General features: G+C 45.7%; 3 non-coding genes across 3 annotated transcripts; 1 reads left to right on the forward strand and 2 right to left on the reverse strand.

Moving 5' to 3' along the window:
- Positions 1–857: 857 nt before the first annotated feature.
- trnaa-ugc (transfer RNA alanine (anticodon UGC)) lies at positions 858–930 on the reverse strand. The gene has a single exon. It is a non-coding gene; the product is annotated as a tRNA-Ala (tRNA).
- A 6,406-nt stretch (positions 931–7,336) lies between these two features.
- On the reverse strand, positions 7,337–7,408 carry trnaw-cca (transfer RNA tryptophan (anticodon CCA)). Its single transcript has one exon. It is a non-coding gene; the product is annotated as a tRNA-Trp (tRNA).
- An 8,756-nt stretch (positions 7,409–16,164) lies between these two features.
- trnak-cuu (transfer RNA lysine (anticodon CUU)) lies at positions 16,165–16,237 on the forward strand. The gene has a single exon. It is a non-coding gene; the product is annotated as a tRNA-Lys (tRNA).
- The last annotated feature ends 7,207 nt before the right edge of the window (positions 16,238–23,444 follow it).

The raw sequence follows: 23,444 nt of genomic DNA on the forward strand, positions 1-23,444 counted from the left end.
AAGGGCTTTAAAATCCCCGCCCATTCCCACTCGGAGTCAGAAGCCGCGCTCACTTGCCAGTCAGCGTCCGTTTTTTTGTTGAACTTTTGTTTTTATTTCATGGGAAAGCATCATTACTTAACCCAATGTCATCTTTTGCACAATGAAAGAAATGCTGACTGAGGGACAGTCTATACTTCAATCATTTCTTCTGTGTTTTGCATGTTAACTGTTAAACTGTATCCCATTTTACACAATTTTTGTTGGGGATTCTTTCAAAATCTTCATTGCTGATGACACTGGGAATCTGGGGCAACTTTTGTCAAATTTAACAGCATCGGTTATTCCTTCCGTGCACAGAAAATAGAATCAGTAGTGAAGAAAAAATCCCACGGTGCTCATTTTCAGATTCAACACAGTAGGGTTTCAAATAAAGTGAAAGAATTTTACAGTGAAAGGATTTGGAAGTGTTACTTATATTTGTATCTTTACTTAAACTTTGTGACGTCTGAGTCCCGTTCATGCATCTGCTGAATAAGAAAGGAGGGTTTGACGTTGACCAGATTGCACTGCCCCTGATATTTGTGAGCTCATCCTTTATATTCAGTGGTTTCTCGCCCTTTGATGGGCTGCAGTGTGGCGGATATCACGTTGGCCTCACATGCGAAAGGTCACCGGTGGATCCGTCTTCTCTCACTCAAAGTTATCTATTTATTGAAGTGGAATAAAGCGCAATGAAGGAATAAGGGAGCCCTTTTGCCGGGAGAATAAATAGCAAATAAAAACAGCAATTGCTGGAAATCTCAGCAGGTCAGGCAGCATTTGGCAGGAGACTAAACTCACTTCGGATTGTTCCACTAGAGCAACTTTAAACATAATGTTTCCGCCCGGGATTGACCCAGGGACCTTTCGCATGCAAAGCAAACGTGATAACCACTGCACTACAGAAACCTCTGGCACAGCAGCCACAACAGAGGGAAGCTGACCAGTGAGCTCCCTCTGTGCTGATCAGGAATGTGTTGGCTCACCTGAAACAACTTCTGTCCCACACTGAAAGCTCTCAATCCTTCTCCTCCGCTGCCCTTTGCAGAAATGTCACGGATCACCCAGCCACCGTGTTCACTTCCACATCCTCACAGTGGAGCCACAGAGGCTCCGACCGTCTCCCCGCGATCAGCGAACTCAAAATTAAACCCGGAATACGTGTCCAGCAACGGGCAGGAGAAACAAGAGAATCTGTAAGCTCGGTCCGTAACAGAAAGTAATGGGGTTATTCATGGTGATTACAGCAATTACTAATCAACTCACAGACCTCAATTATTTTTATTTGACGAATTGATCGAGTATCGTTACCAGGTTAGTGCGCCGGATCTTAACCCCTCGACAACCAGGGAACAGCTACGATGCATGTATATATTTATATATGACCGAGAACATCAACGGCTAGCTTCCTAGACCTCATGGTGCAACGGTAGCACATCTAAATTTAAGTGAGAGAAATTATTTTCTACAGTGAAACCCATTTCTTCGTTTGTTCCCTTTTAAACAGCAGAAACTAAGACGAGGAATAAATAGAGAAATCAAAGCACAACGATATAGACAAGAGGAAGTGAGAAGGGGAAATACTGTCCCCACCCAGAACTAATGCAGAAACCCCTCTGCTGCACTCGGGGTGGCCACCCACAGCCTGGATACACTAACGTCCCAGCAGCTCATTGACTGTCGGAGTGGGACCGTGCGGCGCTTCAGAATACAGGTCGAAAAAGCAAAGTCACTGATTCGGTCTCATGTGCTCCGGCTACAAAGAATAGATGCACACAATAACATGCTTTTATAATGGTTGCACATTATCGCCATTCTTGTCAAGCAGTTGTTTCATTGGTCCGGGGTATGATTCTCACTTCTGGGTTGTTAATGGCAATTTGCGAGAGATTCCACATTTAAATACCGAATAAGACCTTTCAATTTGCATAGAACTTATGCAAACAAGTGTTATGTATGTAAACCTGTAAATACCTTGTTTAACCACCAGAGGGCTCATCCCCTGGAGTCCCAAGAGATCCCACAATCCCTTGGGTGCACTTGAACTTAAGGAGGCCTCACAGGCTGGAGAAGCACTCTGGAGACCTGTAATAAAATACTAAGGTCACAAATTACTTTGAGCTCACAGTGTCTGGTCAGACTCTTTATTCATGCAATACAACTGGCGATGAGATACAGATGACGAACCCCACCGCAACGATGCAGAGACCAATGGGCATCCTGGAGAAATTTTCGGAGGGAGATGATTGGGAAACCTTAGTGGAGCGACTTGACCAATACTTCGTGGCCAGCGAGCTGGAAGGAGAAGCGAATGCTGCCAAAGGAAGGGCGATTCACCTCACTGTTTGTGGGGCACCATCTTATGGCCTCATACAAAAGCTGCTTGCTCCAGCGGAATGCACAGATAAATCGTATGTTGATTTGTGCACACTGGTCCGAGAGCATCTTAACCTGAAGGAAAGCGTTCTGATGGCGAGGTTCCGGTTCTACATGTGCAAAAGGTCTGAAGGCCAGGAAGTGGCGAGCTATGTCGTCGAACAAAGACACCTTGCAGGCATTTGGAATTTGTAGGACATTTGGAGCACATGCTCAGGGACTTCTTTGTACTTGGCATTGGCCATGAAGTAATACTTCGTTAACTAATTTTGACAGTCGAGACCCCAAACTTGAGTAAAGCCATAGCGATAGCCCAAGCGTTTATCGCCACCAGTGACAATACCAAACAAATCTCTCAGCACACGAGTGCTGTACAAGTACTGTGAACAAAGTAATGTTGGTTTCAAATCGTTACGTACAGGGCAGGCCTGACATGCCTGTAGCTGTACGTCTGCAGATGTCTCAGAGTCCACCATCAAGGGTGATGAATGCTACGCCATTAACATCTTGTTGGCGCTGCGGGGGTGATCATCGTTTCCAATCATGCCGCTTCAAAGGATACGTTTGCAAGGGCTCTGGAACAATGGGACACCTGCAACGAATGTGCAGGCAAGCTGCAAACCCTGCTAATGCTGCAAACCACTATGTTGCAGAGGAGGGCAGATCCACGGCAGATCACAACGAACCAGAGCATCAGACCGAGGAGGTAGAGGTATATGGGGTGCATACATTTACCACAAAGTGCCCCCGATAATGTTGAAGGTTGAATTAAATGGACTCCCGGTGTCAATGGGGCGAGACATGGGCGCGAGCCAGTCCATTATGAGCAGAAAGACTTGATAAATTGTGGTGCAGCAAGGCCTCAAGGCCAGTCCTGACTCCCATTCGCACTAAACTGAGAACTTACACAAATGAACTGATTCCTGTAATCATCAGTGCTACTGTAAAGGTCTCCTACGATGGAGCGATACACAAGTTACCACTCTGGGTGGTACCGGGCGATGGCCCCACGATGCTCGGCAGGAGCTGGCTGGGGAATATACGCTGCAACTGGAACGACATCCGGGTGCTCTCGCCCGTCGACAACATTTCGTCTGCCCAGGTCTTAAACAAATTCCCCTCGTTGTTCGAATCAGGCATCATAAAGTTCCAAGGAGCAAAAGTGCAGATCCACCTAATTCCCCGGGGCGCGACCTATCCATCACAAAGCGAGAGCAGTACCGTACATGATGAGAGAGAGGGTGGAGATCGAGCTGGACAGGCTGCAACGAGAGGGCATCATTTTGCCGATCGAATTCAACGAGCGGACCAGTCCGATTGTTCCAGTCCTCAAGGGAGAGGGCACCGTCATATTCTGTGGTGATTACAAAGTAATTATCAAATGTTTCTCCCTTCAGGATCAATACCCACTACCAAAGGCAGACAACCTTTTTGCGACGCTGGCGGAGGAAAGACGTTCACGAAGCTGGACTTGACCTCAGCCTACATGACGCAGGAGCTGGAGGAATCATCGAAGGGCCTCACCTGCATGAACACGCACAAAGGTCTCTTCATTCACAACAGATGCCCATTTGGGATTCGATCAGCCGCGGCAATATTCCAGAGAAACATGGGAAGCTTACTGAATTCGGTCCCACGCACCGTGGTCTTCCAGGACAACATCTTGGTTACAGGTCGGGACACAGATGAGCATCTGCAGAACCTGGAGGAGGTTCTTAGTCAGCTTAATCGCGTGGGGCAAAGGTTAAAATGCTCGAAGTGCATTGTCCTGGCGCCCGAAGTGCATTGTCCTGGGGAGAAGAATTGCGGCGGACAGCATCAGGCCACCGATTCGTAGATGGAGGCAATCGACAACGCACCAAGGCCACAGAACGTGACGGAGCTGCGGTCGTTTCCAGGACTCCTGAACTACTTTCGTATCTTCTGACCGGGTCTCAGAACACTGTTCGAACCACTGCATGCTTTACTGCAGAAAGAAAACGAATGGGTATGGGGTAAAAGCCAAGAAAATGCCGTTGTAAAAGCTAGAAAACTGTTATACTCAACAAAATTGCTTGTGCTGTATGATGCATGTAAGCGTTTGGTGCTAGCATGTGATGCGTCATCATACGATGTTGAGTGTGTATTGCATCAAGCTCATGAATCTGGGAAATTGCAACTGGTTACTTATACACCAGGAGTCTGTCTAAGGCTGAGAGGGCCTACAGCATGATCGAAAAAGAAGTGTTAGCCTGTGTTTATGGAGTAAAAAAAATGCACCAATATCTGTTTGGGCTCAAATTTGAATTGGAAACTGACCAGAAGCCACTTTTATCCCTCTATTCTGAAAGTAAGGGGATAAATACAGATGCATCGGTCCGCATCCAGAGATGGGCGCCCACATTGTCCGCATGCAACTACGCCATCCGCCACATACCAGGCACAGAAAACTGTGCCGATGCTCTCAGTAGGATGCCATTGCCCACCACAGGGGTGGAGATGGCACAGCCCCCAGATTTAGTTATGGTAATGGAAGCATTCGAGAGTGAGCAATCACCTATTACCGCCCGACAGATTAGAACCTAGATGAGCCCAGATCCCTCATTGTCCTTAGTAAAAAAAACTGTGTGCTCCACGGGAGTTGGTCTCGTGTTCCGTTAGAGATGAAGGAAGAAATAAAGCCGTACCAGCGGCGCAGAGATAAAATGTCCATACAGGCAGACTGTATCAAGTAGTGGTGCCAAAAAAGGGCAGGGACACTTTCATTAGTGATCTCCACAGTGCCCACCCAGGCATTGTAATGGCGAAAGCGATAGCCAGATCCCACATGTGGTGGCCCAGTATCGATGCGGACTTAGAGTCCTGCGTTCACAGATGTAATACATGCTCGCAGTTAAGCAATCTACCCAGGGAGGCGCTGCTAAGTTTTTGGTCTTGGCCCTCCAAACCGTGGTCGAGGGTACACGTCGACTATGCAGGTCCGTTCTTGAGTAAAATATTCCTTGTGGTTGTAGATGCGTACTCTAAGTGGATTGAATGTGAGATGATGTCCGCTGCCACCACTGAAAGCTTGCGGATCATGTTTGCCATGCACGGCCTGCCTAACGTTCTTGTCAGTGACAATGGGATGTGCTTCACCAGTGATGAGTTCAAAGAGTTCATGACACGCAATGGGATCAAACATGTCACATCTACCCCGTTTAAACCAACATCCAATGGTCAGACAGAGAGAACAGTGCAGCAATCAAGCAGAGCTTGAAGAGGGTAACTGAGGGCTCACTGCAGTGTCACCTATCCCGAGTCCTGCTTAGTTACCGCACAAGACCCCACTCGCTCACTGGCGTTCCCTCCGTGGAACTGCTCATGAAAAGGGCACTTAAGACAAGGCTCTCGTTAGACCACACTGATCTACACAAAAAGGTAGAGAGCAGGCGGCTTCAAGAGAATACATATCATGATCAAGCAAATGTGTCACGCGAATTCGAGATTAATTATCCTGTATTTATGTTTAACTATGGACAAGGTCCCAAGTTGCTTCCCAGTACTGTCGTGGCCAAAGAGGGGAGTAGGGTGTTCCTGGTCAAACTTTCATATGGACTCACCTGCAGGAAACACTTGGACCAAACCAAACTCAGATTCACGGACTATGCAGAACAACCCACAATAGACTCTACCTTTTTCGCTCCTCTAACACACACACAAGTGGCAATCAACCCAGCGGTTGACCACGAAGCAGAACCCATCACCCGCAGCAGCCCAGCAGGACTCACCACGCCCAGCAGGCCAGCGAGGGTGCAACAAATGACTCACCAAAACCAGCATTTGCACCGAGAAGTTCAACCAGCGAAAGGAAGGCCACAGATTGACTCAAATTGTAAATAGTTACACTGTTGACTTTGGGGAGACTGGGGGGAGCGATGCGGGGGGAGTGTTGTTACATATATAAACCTGTAAATACCTTGTTTAACCGTCAGAGGGCTCATCCACTGGAGTCCCAAGGGATCCCACAATCCATCAGGAGGCCTCACAGGTTGGAGAGGCACACTGGAGACTTGTAATAAAGGACGACGGTCACACCTTACTTTCAGTTTGCAGTATCTGGTCAGATTTTTTATTCAAGACATAACACTCTGTATTTAGGAGACTGGTTTAAAATGATTATTGCTCATGTGACAAGGAATCTGGGGCGACTTTTGTTCAATTTATTTCACAGCAAAAATAGTCTCAAAAATCACGTTCCGCCCGGGATCCTTTCGCGTGTGAAGCGAACGTGACAACAACGACGCTACAGAAACACTGCGTTCAAATGATGTTAGGAACATAACCAGATATTTAAACTTGCTGTCGAGGAACTGCCAGGATCTTCTTGAATAGTGGACCAGGCTTGAGGGGCCGAATGGCCTACTCCGGCCCCTAATCCTTCCATGCTTATGATCTTATGACCTTTCACAGGAGAACAAACTCGCCCCTGAGCATGCATGAGGAGAAAGCTACGGAAAATATTCCCGCCCAGCGAGCTTTCACTTGTGAGGCAAAGATGTGAACCGCTACACTGCGGAAACATCTCCACTTTCAGCACCTGGTCAGACGGAAATGTGAAGTGAGCAGGTGAACTGCTGAATTCCAGTTTTTTGGAGTGAGGTGTGGTGTCAAACAATGAGTTTCACTTAATTATAAAAAGTAAGAAATGTCAGATTCAAATCCACATCTCCAGAGGAGACTGCGGACGGAACACAGCACCTGAGACCGCTCGGCCATCCTGACTATTCAATGCTGGGTGTGGCCACCTGCAGGTTGATTTTGAACTGCTGTGTCCTGTCACATGAAATAAATGAGGGCAGCAGGCGTATCTCTGCCTGACACCGGGGAAACAGTGAGACAGACTTTGGAGCAAGGGTCTGGTTATTGCCAAACAGCAAAGAAAATATTAATTCTGGAAGAACAATTTCCAAAAATACAGTGACCCCGACATGATTTGAACACGCAACCTTCTAATCTGGAGTCAGACACGCTACCATTGCGCCACGAGGTCTACACAGGGCGTTTGGGATTTTCGTCTATATGAAGGTTTCACAATACAAGTGGCTTTAAAATCCCCGCCCATTCCCACCAGGTGTCAGAAGCAAGGCTCAACTGCCAGTCACCGTTTGTTTTTTTCTGAAACATTTGTGTTGCTTTCACGGGAAAGCATCATTAATTAACCCCTCATCTTCTTTTGCACAATGAAAGAAATGCTAACTGAGGGACAGTCGGATACTTCAATCATTTGTCCTGTGCTTTGTGGAGCGGGCAGGGAAGTGGACCTGAGTCCAAGATCGGATCAGCCATGATCGTATTAAATGGCGGAGCAGGCTCGAGGGGCGTATGGCCGACTCCTGCACCTATTTCTTATGTTCTTATGCATATTAACCCATTTTACACACTGTATTTTAGAATTCTGGTTCAAAACCTTCATTGCCGATAACACCAGGAATCTAGGGCAACTTTTGTCAAATTTAACAGCACCGGTTATTCCTACCGTGCACAGAAAATAGAATCAGCAGTGAGGATAAAATCCCATGGTGCTCATTTTCAGATTCAATTCAGTAGGATTTCAAATAAAGTGAAAGAATTTTACAGTGAAAAGATTTGGAAGTGTTACTTGTATTTGTGTCTTTAATTAAACTTTGTGGCGTCTGACTCCCGTTCATGCTTCTGCTGAATAAGAAAGGAGGGTTTGACGTTGACCAGACTGCACTGCACCTGATATTTGTGAGCTCATCCTTTATATTCAGTGGTTTCTCGCCCTTTGATGGGTTGCAGTGTAGCGGATATCACGTTGGCCTCACACGCGAAAGGTCCCCAGTGGATCCGTTTTCTCTCACTGAAAGTTATCTATTTACTGAAGTGAAATAAAGAGCAATGAAGGAATAAGGGAGCCCTTTCGCCAGGAGAATAAATAGCAAATAAAAACAGCAAATGCTGGAAATCTCAGCAGATCAGGCAGCATTTGCCAGGAGAATAAACTCGCCTCTGATTGTTCCTCTATTGCAAGATTAAACATAAAGTTCGTGGCCAGGATTGAACCAAGGCCCTGTCTCATGTAAAGAAAACGTGATAACCGCTGTACTACAGAAACCTCTGGCACAACAACCGCAACAAAGGGGAGCTGACCAGTGAGATCCCTCTGTGCTGATCAGGAATGTTTTGGCTCACCTGAAACAACTTCTGTCCCACACTGAAAGTTCTCAATCCTTCTCCTCCGCTGCCCTTTACAGAAATGTCACGGATCACCCAGCCACCGTGTTCCCTCCACATCCTCACAGTGGGACCACAGAGGCTCCTACCGTCTCCCCGCGATCAACGAACTCACACAGTTTGTAAAATTAAACCCGGAACACGTGCCTGGCAAAGGGCAGGAGAAGCCAGATAGTCTATAAGCTCGGTCTATCACAGAAAGTATAGGTATTCATGGTGATTACAGCAATTATTAATTCTTTGAGGATGTAATGAACAAGGTGGATAAAGGGGAACCCGTGGATGTGATGTATTTTGACTTCGAGAAGGCATTTTGACAAGGTGCCACATAAAAGGTTACTGCACAAGATAAAAGTTCACGGGGTTGGCGGTAATATGTTAGCATGGATGGAGGATTGGCTAACTAACAGAATACAGAGAGTCGGGATAAATGGTTTATTCTCGGTTTGACAATCAGTAATTAGTTGCATGCCGCAGGGATCGATGCTGGGGCCCCAACTATTTACAATCTATATTAATGACTTGGGAAAAGGGATCGAGTGTAACATTGCCAAGTATGCTGATGATACAAATATTGGAGGAAAAGCAATGTGTGAAGAGGATACAAAAAATCTGCAAAAGGACATAAACAGGCTAATAGAGTGAGCAAAAATTTGGCAGATCGAGTACAATGTTGGAAAGTGTGAGGTTATGAACATTGGCAGAAAAAATCAAAGAGTAAGTTATGATTTAAGTGGAGAAAGGTTGCAAAGTGCTGCAGTACAGTGGGAATGGGGTAATTTTGCATGAAACACAAAAGGTTAGTATGCAGGTACAGCAAGTGATAAGAACATAACGTAAGAAATAGGAGCAGGAGTAGGCTTTACGGCCCCTCGAGCCTGCTCCTCCATTTAATACGATCATTGCTGATCAGAACATGGGCTCAGGTCCACTTCTCTGCCCGCTCCCCATAACCGCTTACTCCCTTATCAGTTAAGAAACTGTCTATCTCTGTCTTAAATTAAGTTTATGATCAGGAAAGCCAATGGACTCTTGGCATTTATTGCAAAGGGGATGGAGTATAAAAGCAGGGAAGTCTTGCTGCAGTTATACAGGGTATTGGTGAGGCCACACCTGGAATAGTGCGTGCAGTTTTGGTTTCCATATTTACGAAAGGATATACTTGCTTTGGAGGCAGTTCAGAGAAGTTTCACTAGGTTGATTCCGGAGATGAGGGGGTTGACTTATGAGGAAAGGTTGAGTAGGTTGGGCCTCTACTCATTGGAATTCAGAAGAATGAGAGGTGACCTTATCGAAACGTATAAGATTATGAGGGTGCTTGACAAGATAGATGCAGAGAGGATGTTTCCACTGATCGGGGAGACTAGAACTAGGAGGCATAATCTTAGAATAAGGGGCCGCCCATTGAAAACTGAGATGAGGAGAAATTTATTCTCTCAGAGGGTTGTAAATCTGTGGAATTCGCTGCCCCAGAGAGCTGTGGAAGCTGGTTCGTTGAATAAATTTAAGCCAGATATAGACAATTTCTTAAACGATAAGGGAATAAGGGGTTATGTGGAGCGGGCAGGTAAGTGGACCCAGTCCATGATCGGAGCAGCCATGATCGTATTAAATGGCGGAGCAGGCTCGAGGGGCCGTATGGCCGACTCCTGCTCCTATTTCTTATGTTCTTATGTTCTTATGTCCATTGTTCCTCTACACTTTTCAGTGTCCTACCATTTAATGTGTATTCCCTTTCCTTGTTAGCCCTCCCAAAATGCATGACCTCACACTTCTCCGGATTAAATTCCATTTGCCATTGTTCTGCCCACCTGACCAGTTGATTGATTTCCTCCTGCATTCCGCAGCTTTCTTCTTCATTATCAACCACACAGCAGATTTTAGTATCATCTGCAAACTTCTCAATCATAACCCCTATATTCAAGTGTAGATCATTGATGTAAATCACAAAAAGCAAGGATCTGAGTAATGAGCCCTGCGGAACTACACTGGAAACATCTTTCCAGTCTCAAAAACACCCACCAACCATTACCCTTTGCATCATACCTCCGAGCCAGTTTTGGATCCAACTTGCCGCTTTGCCCTGGATTCCATGGGCTTTTACTTTTGTGACCAGTCTGCCATGTGGGACCTTATCAAAAGCTTTGCTACAATCTATACACACTACATCATATGCTTTGCCTTCATCAACCCTCCTGGTTACCTCCCCAAAAAATTCAATCAAGTTAGTCAGACACGACCTTCCCTTAACAAATCCGTACTGACTGTCGTTGATTAATCCATGTCTTTCTAAGTGAAGATTTATCCTGTCCTTTAGGTTATTTCCAATAATTTACCCACCACCGAGGTTAGGCTGACTGGCCTGTAATTACTCGGTCTCTCCCTTTCTTCCTTCTTAAACAAAGGTACAATGTTAGCAGCCCTCCAGTCCTCTGGCACCACACCTGAAGCCAGAGAGGATTGGAAAATGATGGTCAAAGCCTCTGCTATTTCCTCTTTTGCTTCACTTAACAGCCTGGGATGCATTTCATCCGGGCCTGGTGATATCCACTTTCACAGCTGCTAAACCTCTTAATACCTCATCTCTCACTATGTTTATTTCATCTAATATTTCACACTTCTTCTCCTTCATAGTAGTGTCTGCATCGCCCCTCTCTTTTGTGAAAACAGACGCAAAGTATTCATTCAGAACCATCTCCACATCTTCCGCCTCCACACACCGATTACCCTCATGGTATCTAATAGACCCACCCTTTCTTTAGTTATCCATTGCTCTTAATATATTTCTAAAACATCGTGCATTTGCTGGAGAAATAAAGAGCTGATGTTGAATTGAGACCTACTCGACTCGACTCTTTAGAACAACCAGAGGTGCTCTCGGTCGAAAAGCAACTGAGACAGTGCGGGCACATTTCACCCGAACGAGGTCCGGTCTTTGAAGTGCTGCATCAACAGTCCCTCTCTTTTGTGAAAAAGAGGCAAAGTATCGATTAGGAATCATAGCCACGTCTTCTGCCTTCACACACAGATTTCCTTTGTGGTATCTAATAGGCTCCACTCTTTCTCCAGTTATCCTCTTACACTTAATGTCTTTGTGTTTGTGTTTTTCCTGATTTTACTTGTCAACATTTTTTCATGCTCTCTCTTTGCCTTCCTGATATATTTTTTAATTGCACCCCTGCACTTCTTATATTCCTTTAGAGTTTCTGCACTTGGTGGTCTCACAATTGTACAGTTGTAGCAGGAATTCCCTGCTTTTATACTCCATCCCCCTTGTAATTAAGAATAACATCCCATTTGCCTTCCTAATTACTTGCTGTACCTGCATACTAACCATTTGTGTTTCATGTACAAGGACCCCCAGGTCCCTCTGCACCGCAGCATTTCGTAATCTCTCCACATTTAAATAATTATTAGCTTTTTTATTATTGCTACCAGAGGGGTTAACCTCATATTTCCCAAATTATACTCCATCTGACAAATTTCTGCCCACCCACTGAGCCTATCAATATCGCTTTGCAGATTGTTTGCGTCCTCCTCACAACTTGCTTTCCCACCTATCTTTGTATCATCAGCAAACTTGGCGACATTACAAACATGCAGAGCACAGAACAAATTATTGACGGATTGACATTCTCTCAGTTAGCATTTCTTTACTTGTGTAAAAGAAGATTATCGAATCATTAATTATTTTATCCCATGAAAGCAAAATAAAAGCAAAACGAAAATAATTGGCACATTTGAAAGGAACATTATTGTTTTGTGCAGTTTCGGTCAGAGAAATGTTTGTGAAAGGAATTTTTTGCAGAAACGGATTCAGCATTTCAGCTTGACACTGAACACTTCTGTCTGGGTACTGCACTAAGCAGTAGTTTCTTTAGTGTAGCGGTTATCATGTTCGCCTCACCTGCGAAAAATCCCTGGTTCGAGCCCAAATGAAAATGTTATTTTTGTAACAAAAACTGATTTTAATTGTTTATTCCCTCCTTCCGTCCTGTAAACTTCTCTGATCCCATGATGAGCAATGGACATTTAAAACCAGTCTCCTAAAAAACAGACTGTGCAAAATCAGAAAGGGAATAAAACTTCCTCAATGATTAAAGTTTCACAAATTATTAAAATGAAGTTGTTGAAGTTTCGACTGACCCTCAGTGATCATGTTAGCATTTCTTTCATTCTGCTAAACAATGCTGTCGGTTAATACCAGCAGATCTAAGCCGCATTTCAAACCCGGAAACAACTCATTCATTATTCACCCTTCCCAGTTCCAGTGCACAGAGGATTATTTATACTCCATCCCAGAAACTCAAGTCCAACTTCTGACATTCCTTCTTTCTAATTATCAATGCATTTGTTTTGACACCAGTCTGAAGTGCTTTGGGTCATCAGTGTAATTTAATTCAATTACTTCACTTAGTGTTAGCAAAATTACTTCCCTAACTGGGAATCGAACACTGGTAACTGAAGTGATTGGAAAGGTTTTGTGAAGCATTTAAATATGCCCTGCAAAAATCTCGCACTGCTAATTTAAAAACGCGGTTACAATTTGTTTCAGTGCGAAAGAAGGGGATTGAAAATGACAACAAAAACACCAGACAGCAAGTGCATTAAGACAAAATCAAACTTTTCATAAAGTTGGTACTACGAAGCAACAGTTGAGCTAAAGTGGGCACTGACCAATAGTTAAGAAACATCTCATTATAAACGATGAGCCCACAAATATCAGGAACAGTGCAGTCTGGTAAATGTCAAACCCCTCCTTCCTTATTCAGCAGAGACATGAATGGCAGACAGACGCCACAAAGTTGAATTAAAGAGCGAAATACAAGTCACATTTAATTTCCAAATCCTTTCACTTTGAAATTCTTTCACTTTATTTCAAATCTTACTGCGTTGATTCTGAAAATGAGCACCATGTGATTTTATCTTTAATATTGATTCTATTTTCTGTGTAAGGTAGGAATTACCGCTCCAGTTTTGCGCCCAATTTGACAAAAGTTGCCCCAGATTCCTGGTGTCATCAGCAAAGAATATTTAGAACCAGACTCCCAAAATATTGTTTTATTATATTAGTTCACAGGATCTGGGTGTCACTGGCAAGGCCAGAATTTATTGCCCAACCCTAATTGCCCTTGAGAAGGTGGTGGTGAGCCACCATCTTGAACCGCTGCAGTCCGTGTGGAGAAGGTGCTCCCACAGAGCTGTTAGGGAGCGAGTTCGAGACTTTTAACCCATTGACGATGAAGGAACGAGCGATATATTTCCAAGTCAGGATGGTGTGTGACTAAATCTAACAATGGCTGGTGTCACAGGCACCAAACATTTTAAAGCAATGTCCTAAAATGCAGTGTGTAAAATGAGACAAGATAATAATTCACAGATACATAGAAACATAGAAAATAGGTGCAGGAGTAGGCCATTCGGCCCTTTGAGCCTGCACCGCCATTCAATGAGTTCATGACTGAATATGCAACTTCAGTACCCCATTTCTGCTTCCTCGCCATACCCCTTGATCCCCCTAGTAGTATCGACTACATCTAACTCGTTTTTGAATATATTTAGTGAATTGGCCTCAACAACTTTCTGTGGTAGAGAATTTCACAGGTTCACCACTGTCTGGGTGAAGAGGTTTCTCCTCATCTCGATCCGAAATGGCTTACCCCTTATCCTTAGACTGTGACCCCTGGTTCTGGACTTCCTCTACATTGGAAATATTCTTCCTGTATCTAACCTGTCGAACCCCGTCAAAATTTTAAACGTTTCTGAGATCCCCTCTCATTCTTCTGAACTCCAGTGAATACAAGCCCAGTTGATCCAGTCTTTCTTGATATGTCAGTCCTGCCATCCCGGGAATCAGTCTGGTGAACCTTCACTGTACTCCCTCAATAGCGAGAATGTCCTTCCTCAAGTTAGGAGACCAAAACTGTACACAATACTCCAGGTTCGGCCTCACCAAGGCACTGTACATCTGTAGTAACACCTCCCTGCCGCTGTACTTAAATCCCCTCGCTATGAAGGCCAACATGCCATTTGCTTTCTTAACCGCCTGCTGTACCTGCATGCCAACCTTCATTGACGGATGTACCATGACACCCAGGTCTCGTTGCACCTCCCCTTTTCCTAATCTGTCACTATTCAGATAATAGTCTGTCTCTCTGTTTTTACCACCAAAGTGGATAACCTCACATTTATCCATATCATACTTCATCTGCCACGCATTTGCCCACGCATGACATGCAAAGCAGGGAAAGTAATGTCTAAAATGGGGCTGGATAAAATTAATGTGAATATTTTTCTGCCTGACAGGGTTTCGGAAGCAGATTTAATAGTAACTTTCCAAAGGGAAATATAGTTGAAATGAAACATTTGCAGGGTGCTGGGGAATGGGACTAATGGAAATTTCTTTCACAGAGCCAGTACAGATAACAACATAGGAAATCGGAGCAGTAGTATGCCATACGGCCCCTCAAGCCTGCTCCACCTTTCAATGTGATCATGACTGACCGTCGATCTCAACTCCACTTTCCCGCTCGATCTCCCGATCCCTTGATTCCCTGAGACTCCAAAAATCTATCGAACGCAGCCTTGAATATATTCAGAGACTCAGCATCCACAGGCCAGTGGGGCAGAGAATTCCACAGATTCATAACCCTCTGAGTGAAGAAATTCCTCCTCATCTCAGTCTTAAATGGCCGACCCCTTAACCTGAGACTGTGCCCCCTGGTTCTAGATACTCCAGACCGGAGGATAAAACCTATCATCATCTACCGTGTCAATCCCCTTCAGAATATTGTGTGTTTCAATGAGATCACCTCTCATTCTTCTAAACTACCGGAGAGTATAGTCCCATTCTACACAATCTCTCAACTTAAGACAGTCCTCTCATCCCAGGAATCAATCTGGTGAACCTCTGTTGTACCACCTCCCAGGCAAGTGTATCCTTCCTCAGATAAGGAGACCAAAACTGTGCACAGTACTCCAGGTGTGGTCTCACCAGGGCCCTGTACAATTGTAGCAAGACTTCCTTACTCTTGTACTGTGGGCTATATATTCGGTACTATGGGGTAACTGCAAACAGTGCTCCCTGGCCGTCTCGTGGTTAGGGTTTGGTGTTCTCATTGCTGTGGTCAGTGTTTGATTTTCGGTCAGGGAAAGCATTGTTACAGAGCAAGTTGATAAAAAATAATTCAAGTCGGTGAAATACTGAATAATTGTTTCAATCAGCATTAATGCACCCACATGTATTGCACACTGAAGGAAATACAAATATATTTGCCCAGCGACTGTTGAATTTTAATAACTTTTTATACAACCGTAGAATCAGCAGAAAAACAGGATATTCGCCCATAGTACTTATCTAAGGAAGGATATACTTGTCTTGGAGATGGTGCAACAGAGGTTCAACAGATTGATTCCTGGGATGAGAGGGCTGTCCTATGATGAGCGATTGTGTAGAATATGCCGATACTCTCTGGAATTTCGAAGAATGAGAGGTGATCTCATTGAAACGGACAATATTCTGAAGGGGATTGACAGGGTAGATGTTGAGAAGCCCGGCTAGCTCAGTCGGTAGAGCATGAGACTCTTAATCTCAGGGTTGTGGGTTTGAGCCCCATGTTTGTCGATTACTGTTCATTAAAATTTATGTTGCTTTCACGGAAAAACATCATCAATGAACCCATAATCTTCTATTATTTTGAGATATTTAGAGGGCACCTTTCAATGCTTCACAAAACCATTCCTTTCGCTGCAGCCATCCGGGATCGTTTCCCGGTTTGGGAAGTAACTTTGATATCAACGTTTGGAATTGAAGTGGAGTAATTTTATGAAGTTCGATTGATGTCCCAAAGCACTTCAGAGTGGTGTCAAAACAAATGAGTTTGTAATTAAAAACACTGAATGTCAGGAGTGGGATTCAAATCCACAACTCCAGAGGAAACTGCGACCTGACCACAGCGCCTTAGACCGCTCGGCCATCCTGACTGTTGGATGCTTCAGTTACAAGTTATTACTCATGAAAGTTTCAGACCGGGCGCTTGTCCACTGTTGCTGGAAGGCCCAGTGATCGGGATCTCCTCTCCCCCGGGGTTTTCTTGAGCCTGTGCTCGGTGCACGAGGAGCTTTGGCCCGGGTCCGAGGTAGTTTGCATCCCAGGGATGGACAATAACCCTCTCAGCTCTGGAACTGGGGAAGAGCGAATAATTAATGAGTTGTTTGTGGGTTTCAAATGCAACTTAGATCTGATGGTATAAACCGATAGTGTTGTTTCGCAGAATGAAAGAAATGCGAAAAGCGACAATTGAAATTTCAATAACTGAACTTTAATAATTAGTGGAAATTTAACGCTTAATGAAGTTTTATCCCCGATCTGATTTTACACACTCTGTATTTGAGTGGATTAGTTTTAAAATGTTCATTGCTCATGTATCCCGGACAGCTTTTGTTCAATTCTATTGCAGACAAGTCTTTGCTTCACAAATAATGTTTCTGCACAGGCTCGAAACAGAGACCTTTCGCGTGTGAAGCAAACATGATAACCACTACACTACGGAAGCTGCTGCTTAGCTCAGTGCCCAGAGAGAAGTGTTCAGCAACAATCTGAAATGCTCAATCCCTCTCTCTGCAAAACGTTCCTTTCACAAACATTTCTCTGAACGGAACTGCACCAAACAACAATGTTCTCCTTTCAAAGTCATTAAACTCCCCAATTCCCACATCTGCAATTTTAAGGACAAGGACTGAAAGCGCTTTGCGATCAGAAAATTGCAGGAAACCCCTGTGGTTAATGACAGGGCTTTTGATGGTTGATTTCCACACACACCTTGTGTTATGCAGTTAACCCTTGGCGATCTGTATCACACCACCACCAGAGGGCCTACCTGTTGGAGTCCCGAGGGATTCCAGCATCCATTGGGAGCACGGTATATAAGCACTCTGGAGTTTTATTAAAGGAGCTAATGTCACACTTACTCATTATTCACAGTACTCAGTTTCATTCTTTATTATGAGCGTATCAATTGGAGACGAGACAACGAACAACCACGCGAAAATGCAAGTAACAGTTGGTATAACTTGATAACAGCACAGCTGGCAATGGTTGCGTAATATATTCGTGCAGTCAAAACGCACAATGACAACCTGGAACTGCACGGCACCGAATCCTCAGGGAAAAACAGTTAAAGGCTTTGTCCCTGAATGGGCTACGATTCACCAACCTTGCAGTTAATAGTTGAACGCACTAATCCATTGCACCACAGAGACTGATAGATGCACAGATTGCATGACATCCCTGTGATATCTTCACAGAGCACACCACACACAGCTTCCGAACATGCAGGCTGCTCTCTCGGAACTTTCCGGAAAGATCCTGTTCTGTTTCATGATTAACTGTACAGTTGCAGTACACAATACGTCCACATCCACAGTGTGGAGCTACAAGTATTACATGCTGACAGACATTACAATCCCAAACTCGGGTGTCAGTCAGTTAAAGCTTCAGATTGCTCTGACCGGAATGGAACTTGTCCACTCTCAGTTGTACTTTTCCCAAATAAAGGGTGGGACATTCATTGTGGATGTGTGGAAGCAGTCTGGTCCCGCACACTGCAGACACTTCCATGTCACCGCCAACCAGCTCTCCCACAACCGGTGTGATCTACCTTCCAGCCTTCCGGTGCCTTGTCTGTGACGAAGTATTCTGATTATCCCGAAGCCGGTATCCTTTGTCATCAATCGGGTTTTAATTTGTTTCGGTAATTTTTACCTGCTGGACAGTCGAGGCACAAATTGTAGAGTGGAAAACTTGCGTGGACCCCGTTTTTCTATTGGTTGATTTTACTGGTTGGGTCCGTCAGTCGTGGTGGTCCGGTTGATGCCTGTTACCAAGTCAGTGTGTTCACTTCCACATCCTCACAGTGGGGCCACAGAGGCTCCTACCGTCTCCCCGCGATCAGCGAACTCGCCCTGTTTTCTAAATTAAACCCCAAACACGTGCCCGGCAAAGGGCAGGAGAAGCAAGATAGTCTGTAAGATCGGTATATCGCAGAAAGTATTGGTATTCATGGTGATTACAGCAATTATTAATCGTCTCACAGACCTCAATTATTTTTATGCGATGAATTGATCGAGAATTGAAACCAGTTTAGTGCGCCGGATCTTAACCCCTCAACCACCAGGGAACGGTTATGATACATATAGATATATTTATATATATTTTTATATGAACCTGAATATCAACAGCTAGCTACTTAGACCTCATGGCGCAACGGTAATGCGTCTAACTTTGAGTGAGAGACATTGTTCCACAGTGATACCCATTTCATCTTTTGTTCCCTTTAAAACGCTAGAAACTGAGACAGGGGGAATAAATAGAGAAATAAAAGCACAGGGATATAGACAAGAGGAAGAGTGGAGGGGAAAGATGCTGTTCCCACCCAGAACTAATGCAGAAACCCCTCTGCTGTGCTCGGGGTGGCCACCCACAGCCTGGATACACTAACGGGAGAACACCAGCGGCAGGTCGGGGCCATAAAAGGAACGGCGAGCGGCCCTGGGAGCTGCTTGGAGGTCCCGGGAGACTATTCCAGGGAGCAGTGCGAGCTGGTGCAGGAGGGCGGCGGCAGCGAAGAGTGACGTCAATAAGGTGCAGGTCTGTGATTGGAGCGTGGGCAGATACAGCAGGACCGGAGAGATCGGGCCAAAGGAGCGGCGAGAGACTGCAGAGGGACGTGATCGGGGCCCAGCGGAGACATGAGTTTGGGGCCAGGGGCCCAGGGTTAGCACGGGACAGCCCACACTGCGATATGTGTGTGCATTCGGTCCGTGCAGAAGAGCTGGTCGCCTGTCGTCTTGCTTAACCCTTGTCACTGGACCAAGACCTCGCTCTGTCAAGCCCGTGTGATGGCTGGGGTGCAACGGCCACCACACGTTGGAAAATCCACGCACAGGCATCTTCCATCCTTTGGGATGTAGTTCGGGTCATTCATTGAAACGCCTGTGAAATCATCCTTTTTCGTCGTGGAAGCAAGTCATCCTCGTTTCGAGGGACCGCCTATGATGATGATGATGATGGATACATTAACGTCCCAACAGCTCATTGACTGCAGGAGTGGGACCGTGCGGCGCTTCAGAAGACATGTCGAAAAGGCAAAGTCACTGATTCCGTCTCATGTGCTCCTCTGATCAAGAATAGCAACACACACGAAAAATGCTTCAATAATGGTTACATCTTATCTCCACATTTACTAAGCAGGTAGGTTGTTGGTCGAGGGGTATGATTTTTGCATCGCAGTTGTTACTTGGAATTTGCAGAAAGATCCTGGCTTCAAATCCCAGACCAGCATCGAAATTTTGCAAAGAAGGACTTGGATTTTTGCAGCGTCTGTCAGTAACTCATGACGCCTCAAAGCGCTGTGCAGCCGTTAAGTACCTTTGAAATGTTGTCATGTGAGGAAAGATGTGCCCAAATCACCTCACACGCACCTCAACTCTTTGTAAATGAGTTCATAGAATCAAAGAAGTTTTCAGCACGGAAGGAGGCCATTTCGGTCCATCGTGTCCGCGCCGGCCAACTGGAGGCTCTCCAGCCGAATCCCACTTTCCAGTTCTAGGTCCATAACCCTGAAGGTTACGGCACTTCAGGTGCACATCCAAGCACTTTTTAAATGTGTTGAGGGTTTCTGCCTCTACCACGCTTTCAGGCAGTGAGCTCCAGACCCCCACAACCCTCTGCGTGAAGAAATAACCCTTCTAAACTTTCGACCAATTACTTTAAATTTATGCCTCCTTGTTGTTGACCCCTCTGCTAAGGGAAATAGGTCCTTTCTATCCACTATATCTCGGACCCTCATCATTTTATACACCTCAATGAGGTCTCCCCTCAGTCTCTGTTCCATGGAAAAAAAACCCAGCCTTTCTAATCTGTCCTCATGGCGAAGATTCTCCACTCCCGGCAACATCCTCGTAAATGTCCTCTGCACCATCTTCAGTGCAATCATGTCCTTCCTGTAATATGGCGACCAGAACTGCACGCAGTACTCCAGCTGTGACCTAACCTGCCCCACCGACCCCATCTCTTGTATTCGATGCCTCGGTTAAAAAAAGGCAATCATTCCATATTTCTTCTCAACCACCTTAGCTACCTGGCCTGCTACTTTCAGGGATCTGTGGACATGCACTCGCTGGAGTCTAGGGAGGACCCAGCAGATTGGAAAACTGCAAATGTAATGCCCCTATTTAAAAAAGGAGGCAGACAAAAGGCAGGAAACTATAGACCAGTTAGCCTAACATCTGTGGTTGGGCAAATGTTGGAATCCATTAATAAAGAAGCAGTAGCAGGACAGAGAAACATCGAAACATAGAAAATAGATGAAGGAGTAGGCCATTCGGCCCTTCGAGCCTGCACCACCATTCAATAAGATAATGGATGAGCATTCAGCTCAGTACCCCTTTCCTGCATTCTCTCCATACCCCTTGATCCCTTTAGCTATAAGGGCCACATCTAACTCCCTCTTGAATATATCTAACAAACTGGCATCAACAACTCTGCGACAGAGAATTCCACAGGTTAACAACTCTGAGCGAAGAAGTTTCTCCTCATCTCACCAGGGCCCTGTACAATTGTAGCAAGACTTCCTTACTCTTGTACTATGGGCTATATATTAGGTACTATGGGCCGAGTGCCCTGTTTTTTTGCTGATTCGATGGTTGTATAAAAAGTTATTAAAATTTGACAGTTGCTCGGCAAACACAATTGTATTTCCTTCAGTGTACTCCTTACTCTTCAAGGGCTAGATTTTCCCCGAGCAGTTTTGTCGGCGCACTGACCTCAAGCGCACCGACTTTGCGCGCTGGAAATGGCTCGGGGAAAAACTCGCCCCATCCTGGCCGCTGTGTACAGTCCCCGGAGTCCTGGCGTGGTGTCGATGGTGAAGTGGGGGGCGGAGCCAAATGCCTGCACTGAAAACACTGCCGGCACCTTCGCGCATGGGCAGTAGGGAGAGAAATCTTGGCACTCTGCCATTTTTAAAGAGAGTCAAACCCGATGAAAAGCACAGTAGCTTCTCAGCTTCTCCGGTCGCTCGGCGGGCTCTCCCCCCGTCCCTCCCCGATAAAACGCACAGCTCCAGCAGCTGCAACTTCTCCGGTCCACAAGCTCACACTTCTCCGGTGTGTCTTCCCTCCCCTATCCCAGCGATACAGGGACCCAGCGTAATGGATCCAAGTTTGTTGATGGTACAAAGATGGGTGGGAAAGTAAATTGTGATGCAGCAAAGAAAATCTCAATTCCGGAAGAACAATATGGAAAAGTACAGTGACCCCGACGTGATATAAACACGCAGCCTTCTGATCTGGAGTCAGACACACGACCGTTACACCACGAGGTCTATAGTGCAGAGTGCCCATGTTTGCATACATGAAGGTTCCTGAAACACAGTTTCATTTACCCTGCATTGGTGCAATGAAAGGGCTTTAAAATCCCCGACCACTCCCACCGTGGGTCAGACAGCATCAGAAGCAGTGCCCACCTGTCACTCACCCTCTCACGCCCGCTTTCATCACCTGCTGCCCGCGGACTGCAGCAAATCCAGTTCATCATCATCATCGGCAGTCCCTCGAAGCGAGGATGACTTGCTTCCACGCCAAAAAAGGATGAGTTCACAGGTGTTTCAATGATGGACCTAATATTCCAGGTCCCGAACTGCATGTTGAAGGGTGGAAGATGCCTGTGCGTAGATTTTTTTAACGTGTGGTGGCCGTTGCACCCCAGCCATCACATGGGCTTGACAGAGCGAGGTCTTGGTCCAGTGGCAAGTGTTATCCAAGACGACTGGAGACCAGCTCTGCTGCACGGACCCAGTGCCCACACATATCGCAGTGTGGGCTGGCTCGTGCTGCCCCTGGCCCTGAACGCACGCCACCCATGGGCCCCGATCACATCCCTCCACAGTCTCTCGCTGCTCCTGCTGTACATGCCCACGCTCCAATCACCGACATGGACTTTGATGACGTCACTCTTCGCTGCCGTTGCCCTCCTGCACCAGCTCGCGCTGTACCTTGCCGTGGTACACCACCACGCTGCTCCCAGGCCGCCGCTCACCGCTCCTTTTCTGGCCCCGACCTGCCGCTGGTGTTCTCACGCAGGTCGGGGCCTCCACGCTGCTCCCAGCAAATCCAGTTGCACACCGTGTCACCGCACAATTCTCAGCTGTGATTGTAAGCTGACTATATTTAAAGCTATCGCAGAGGCTGCAAGCAGTCTTCCCTGGTAGTCTAGTGGTTAGGATTTGGTGTTCTCACTGCCGTGGTCTGGGTTTGATTCCTGGTCAGGGAAAGCATTTTTACAGAGCAAGCTGACAAATATAATTCAAGTCTTTGAAATACTGAATAATTGTTTAAATCATCCTTAATCCATCCATCAGTGTTGCACACTGAAGGAAATACAAATATGTTTGCCGAGTGACTGTCGAATTTTAATAACTTTTTATACAACCGTAGAATCAGCAGAAAATCAGGATATTCGGACCATAGCACCTAATATTCCGCCCATTGTGCAAGAGTACGGAAATCTTGCTCCAATTGTACAGGGTCCTGGTGAGACCACACCTGGAGTGCTGCGCACAGTTTTGGTCTCCTTTTCTGAGGAAGGATACACTTGCTTTGGAGGTGGTACAACGGAGGTTTACCAGATCGATTCCTGGGATGAGAGGACTGTCCGATGGTGAGAGATTGTGTAGAATATGCCGATACCCTCTGGAGTTTAGAAGAATGAGAGGTGATCTCATTGAAACAGACAATATTCTGAAGGGGATTGACAGAGCAAATGTCGAGAA

The sequence above is a fragment of the Pristiophorus japonicus genome, unplaced genomic scaffold (genome assembly GCF_044704955.1).
Source record: "Pristiophorus japonicus isolate sPriJap1 unplaced genomic scaffold, sPriJap1.hap1 HAP1_SCAFFOLD_528, whole genome shotgun sequence".
NCBI classification, from domain to species: domain Eukaryota; kingdom Metazoa; phylum Chordata; class Chondrichthyes; family Pristiophoridae; genus Pristiophorus; species Pristiophorus japonicus.